The sequence below is a fragment of the Corvus brachyrhynchos genome, unplaced genomic scaffold (genome assembly GCF_000691975.1).
Source record: "Corvus brachyrhynchos isolate BGI_N302 unplaced genomic scaffold, ASM69197v1 scaffold258, whole genome shotgun sequence".
NCBI lineage: Eukaryota > Metazoa > Chordata > Aves > Passeriformes > Corvidae > Corvus > Corvus brachyrhynchos.
The window spans coordinates 4,297,257-4,303,080 of record NW_008240122.1 but is presented as its reverse complement, the minus strand read 5'-3'; the positions used below and the strand labels follow the sequence as shown (position 1 = coordinate 4,303,080).

The 5,824-nt window shown below is 42.8% G+C and overlaps 1 protein-coding gene across 2 annotated transcripts in view; it reads left to right on the top strand.

Annotated features, from left to right (window-relative positions):
• Positions 1–1,135: 1,135 nt before the first annotated feature.
• SRBD1 (S1 RNA binding domain 1) overlaps positions 1,136–5,824 on the top strand; it is a 125,430-nt gene continuing 120,741 nt past the window's right edge. Inside the window, exons 1-2 of one of the 2 annotated variants that reach the window (XM_017744883.1) lie at positions 1,136–1,235; positions 4,993–5,089. The gene's annotated coding sequence lies outside the window, so the exon portion shown is untranslated. The remainder of the gene's footprint in view (positions 1,236–4,992; positions 5,090–5,824) is intronic. The other variant, XM_008641712.2, reaches the window with a different exon arrangement.

The following is a 5,824-nucleotide window of genomic DNA, read 5'->3' as shown; positions in this document are numbered from 1 at the left end:
CAGCGACGCCCTCCGTGCGCCCTCCGAGCCACGCCGCGGCGCCCGGCAAGCGAGGGGTTCCCTCTTGTCTCGGTTGTTCAGAAGGAAACGAGCCTATTCTTTCCCCGCCCCCATTCCCACGCCCTCTGGCCGGGGAGAGAGGTGCCCGACCCCTGCGGGGGGTGAGCGGGACCGCGGATGCGGGTGGGCACCCCCGGCTGGGCTGGGGCGGGACGGCTGGAAGGGGTAGGAAGGCGTCTGAGAGGTGGCTCATTCCCGTGGTTCTGCCAGGGAGCTGGTGTGCTTCCCTGGCGAGGAGGGTGATGTTTAGCTCGGTTAGCCCTTCCTCTTGAACGCTGTCAACATACCTGAAATAAACAGGGTGTCGCCAGGGAGAGAATAGTTCTTTGAAGTACATAAGGTGTATTTTCATCTCGGTCGCGTTTCTGGGCCGAAAAGCAGTGATTTGGGGTGGTAGTAAGTCACCAAGCAACAAACAATGCTTTGCTCTCAATTCCGCTTGTGCCTCCAAGCCTCCAAAATGAATGTTTTGGTGTGATAAACTCTGCTGTGGCTGTAGCCATGCAGAAGAAATGTGTGTCTTCCATATCACTTTGGGAGTGAAGACATCCCGTTTAATGAACCAGGATGGAAGTGTTACTGTGGGGTTGGTTTGGTGGACTGCAGAAAAGGAGTAACTGCACATGATGTAGCCATTTGTTGCTGCATCAGAAGCAGTAACTCCTGATTTTGAATAATGTCTGTCTTCATAGGTGGTTTGAGATAAACTGATTAAAGAAAATGCATGAAAAGCGTTTGTGTCCTCCCGTTCTTGGGCAGACCTCTTCTGATTCACTTACACGGTGCTGCATAACACAGGTTGTTCCTTTTTCTCAGAGGGACCACTAGTTATAGGAGCAGGCATGGGATAGAATGCGCTTTCTAGAGGCAGAAATGCTTTGCCTTTTTGATGGTACTTCTGTAAGTAAAAGCAGTAGGTGGTGTTCTTACTGCTTCTTACACCTTTTCCTCTCTGATTAGCTTTGAGGACTGTTTTGGTGTATGTGTGTACCCTGTATGTCTGTTTCTTTGTAGTTGTAATTTTCCAGTTAGTGCTGAAGTCTTCTAAATTGTGTCTGCAACTCCTTCCTCAGGCAAGCCTGACTGGCCTTGTGCAGTCCTTGGAAATCTGCACTAGCTTCTCTGAACAAAAGTGTCTGGGAGTTCTCCAAGGTTTTAACCTCAAGAGGATTACAGTAAGTTGGATTTATATTTTGAAATACAACTCAGCTGACCTACCTCTCCAGGATAAAAACCTGGAGACAGAAAGATTTCCCTACAAGCCCCTCCCATTGGTCTGCATAGCATCTTTCCCCCTTGTTGCTGACTGTATGCTCACATTTTGATTTTTTTTTCCTTAGAATGTTATTGTAGCATGCAGTGGAGGTATTTTAAAATGACAAGCAAAATCAGCCTGTTGAGAGCCTTAATATAATTATTGAAGTGGGCCATTCTGCTGCTACTAACAATGGTCCGAAATTCACTTGTCATGTGGGATTTGTATAGTGCTCTTTTTGTCCCGCCCCAGGTGCTTCAAGTTATAAATGCTGGTTTGGCTGGTATTGTTAGACTTAAGAAGAAGCTAAAATGCAAAATTCTGTTATTCTTGCTGGTTTATTTGTGATAGAAATGCAGAGGCTGTAGAGCAAAGTTTGAGGAGCTTCCTGCATAGAGGGATCCCCCTTTTGTAAGGAATGTGTTGCTTTGGATTAACTGGAAAAGAGGTTCAAAAGTTTCTGTCAGCTTTTCAGCTGGACAGGGCTTTTTACAGTTACTGAAATGAAATTAATTTCCTAGTGTATTTGTGATGGTGGTGTGTTTTGGGTTGTTGGCTTGTTGGTTGGTTTTTTTGGTTTTTTTTTTAATCCTGTGCCTTCAGGTAGAAAAATCTATTAGAGTTATTTCTGAATCTGAAAATTGTTGCTCTATTGATGGAGTTTTAAAAGAGGTGTGTGCTAGTGCAGGGTTTTTTGGGGGGGGGAGGTTGGGAGAATGGTGGTGGGGAGTGAGAATTTTTAAATCTAATTACTTTTAAACTGTTATTAAACTTCTCTTTCTGCAAGCAGTTGCTTATGCCAATGGGATTCACATAAGAAGAAATTTATTTTTAATGGGTTGTGCCTTTGCATGAATAGGGAGATTGAAGAGAACAGCAGTCTCCAAATGAGATTTGGATTGCTCCTTAATAAGGTCTTTAAAACCTCAATCTACTTATATTCTGTGTGCAGCCTAGACTTATTTGGGTAGAGAGACCAGAGGAATGATTTCTTCCTTGCTGTATGTTTTGTGCATACACATATTAAGATTCTCTGCAGTTAAGGGTGAGAGCTACTCAGCCAGTCTTTATTTCTGGCATGGCCTGACCCCAAACTACAATAGCCTTATTTTAATGAGTAGCTGACAGGCAGGGAGAAGTGTACTATTTGCAGCCATCCAAACTGTGATGTGGAGCTCTCCATGGCATGCAGAGGATAGCAGTGGTGGTGGTGGTAACAAAGTAACTGGCAACAAAACTGATGCCAAACTATTTGGAGAGTGGACCTAGCAGATACATTTATCTACAATAACAGTGACTTAAATAGTTTCAGCTCTTCTTCTCTGGACAGCATAACAGCTCTGTGAATTTCTTGAATTTTTACCTGGGAAGTACTTTTGAAGAACCTGCTATAACTGCTGAGTTTTGTGGAGAAGCCAGGCTTTAATGGTGGCTTAGAGTGTTTCAAGCAATGATGCTTCACGCTGTCATTTGGGACATGGACAAACAGGCGAGTTTTGATTCCCATGAATAGAGGATCAAGGGTCTAGTGTGAAGAAGGTTCAGCATTAGGGTTTCAGCCTATCTCACAGAAGCAGAAGATCATACATAGACAGGTTTGAAGTGAAACAGCAGTCGGAAGCTTGAGTATGTGGGCAAGGCCAAAGTTTCCTGGGCCTGGCTCATGTTGCCTGCCATGGAAGTAAAATGTTGTTGAGATGAGTAAGAACTGTTTTTCTTAAAGAACAGCATTGTTGTAAATTAAAAGGTTGCTGACAGTGTATGTAAAATAAGAAAAAGTGTGTTAGCTGATGTTTACTGGCCAGAAGTTTACTGGCCTCAGATGTGAGAAGAGCTGCTAGAACAGAGGTTGTTGAAGTTCAATATGACAATTTGCAAGCTGGTGAAATCCCGAGCAGATTGGCTGGATAACTTGTGCACAGCTCTGGATACTGCATGTTTACTTCCTTCAGCTGATAAGGAAACACCAAGCACTGTAAACATCTGTTCAGCGAAACTGAACACAGTCATGGGAAGGGAAAATGACCTGACTGGTATAAATAGGTTACTCTTAATTTTTCAGCTTTGTAATTGGCTCTTCTAGAGCTATGCGATTGTTCTGGATTTGGAAGGGACTATCATTTCTTTCCTCAGGGTAGAAGAAACCAACTGTCTTGGAGTATGGTTAACTTCAGCTGACAGAGAAGGATGAGTTAAACGCAGTTTTCCCACTGAGGCCAGTCTTTCTGGAAAATACAGTAGGAGATAAGTGGCCGACTTCACACTGGCTTGATCCCAGCATGCTGTGGGAGGGTGAATAGCGGTGTTCCCAGTTCCCTCAACACTTGAGGCAGGAGATACGGGGGACTGTATCCCCACAAAAGCAGACCATGGAGCTGGCAGTAGCTTATTGAGTGCCTTGTCGTGCAGTCAGTGTTGTAGATGTCCCATGTGGAGCTTAACAGTGTTTGCCTGTTTCTTGAGTCTTCCTGCCTCACTTCAGGGACTGTCTCCAAGCTTTTTTTCTGTATTAGTTATCTGTCATCATCAGTGGCATTTAGACTTGTTTCTTTTTCATCCTCTTCCCTGCCTCCCCCTCCACAGTGAATCACAGGAGGGCTGTTTTTCTTAGTCATTAAATGTAGGTGTTTGCACACCCCAGCACAGGCCGCTCAGGAGGAAAATTTAGCAGACAGCTGTCTGGCAATTTGAAATTAAACAAGAAGTACTTTTGTGGGTTCTAATTAAAAAATTATTTTTTGTAAGCAAACAGTGTATATCTATAGTAGCTATAAGATTCTTCTACAGTTAGTTTCTTGTATTCACTATGAGAAGAGGAGCTGGTAATAATTTAGCCCCACCTCGCAGTGAAAATATGATTTTTTGGGGTTTTTTTCCTTTGTGATACCCCATGTTTGATATTATCTCACATGTGCTTTTTTTGTATTGGCTTTTATTTTCGGCTGTATAACTCCCTTTTGGCTTCTGACCATGGCTTGGCTGTTCATGGAGAATTACTAAGGAGCTCATCTCCTATTCTTATGCAGATATGGAGAGTCAGATAGGTCACCAGTATTGGATGTCAGGAAGTACAATTAACTTCATAAAGCAAGCATTACTCTTGCCATAATCTTAATGTAACAACACAAATGTTGAGATATTTTGAGACCCTGCCTGTAGCCACTTGGGGTGGTAGGGGAAATACTAGCAGAAAGGACCTTCCAAATGAGGTTTTCCTTTTACCTGGGGTTCTGGGTAGGATCCAGAACTTTCATGGTATATGCTGAGTGTTCCAGACTGAGAGGGATGTTTACAGTGGTGTTACTCAGTAGGAGCAATGCTGACCTCAGGTGACAGACCATGTATATTGGTCTTTTCCTTCTTAGTTGCAGTGATTCAGTGGATACCTATAAAGAAGCTGGTTAGAGTGTTTAAAAACTGATCACTTGCCTGGAATACCCACCTAGTTGGATTAGCTGAAAAGGAGCATGAAGTGTCCCAGTGCCTGCAAAAGAGTGGATCAGGGATCCCTCTAGCTTGGATGTTGCCTAACTTTGGAAATCTTGGTGTTTAATATTTTTTGTATCTCCCATTCACACATTAAAGTAGGATATAAAAATGGAAACATAATTTTCATGCTTCTGAAGTAGTGGGAATAAGTAAGTAATCAGTTCAGCACTGTGATAACAACTGCTCAGGTATAAAGAGCAACGGAACACGGAGAAGCAGAGTGGCTGGATGAGCTTGGGAGTGTCTCAGAACTGACAGTGAAAAGGCATCTGGGAAGCTGATAAGGTGGGTAATATTTGTTGTGTTCTTTGGAGATTTGTGTTTTTCTGTGGTAGATGTGTGTTCCAGCCAGTCACATAATGGAATTTTAGTGAGTGGAACAGCATGGAAGTGCTGACCTGTTACTGACCAAGATGGTGGCTCCAAGAAGGTGCTTTGCAAGTGAGGCAATGGTGCTTTTTGGTATGGGCCTCAGTAATGCTCTTTCCACTGCAGTGCTGAAAATTGTCCCCCAGTTTTGTGTTGCTTTACAAGGAAAACTTGCTGAAAGGCATTAATAACAGTTGTGTTCCAGCGCTTGAGCAGAGGTCAGAATGAAGTTGGATGAAAGGGTGTTTTGCCCTTGAGTTAAATGGCACTTTGGAAAATGCTTATCTGGTTTGTATTGTGCAAACATGGGACTTTAAGGTTCCTGTTGCAGTGGTAAGGCTGGATCAAATGTCAAGGTATAAAAATGTGAAGAATGATGATATTGTACCAGATGTAGGTAAAATATGCTTCTGAATTTTGTACTAGTTGAAATAAATTGCAGGACTTTTTTTTTTGCTTTTTAAGATTTTTAAATTTTGATTTTCTGGCAGGTAAAATTTTGAGGGTACCTAAATTTTTTTAACTAAAACTGCTAAATATGATTATTGAAATTCATAGGCCTGACCACTGCCAAAAATTCTGTAGCTGCTTAACTGAAATGCAGCTATTGTAGGTATGAATGTTCTATCAGGGGGAAGAGTGTGCCTTCCC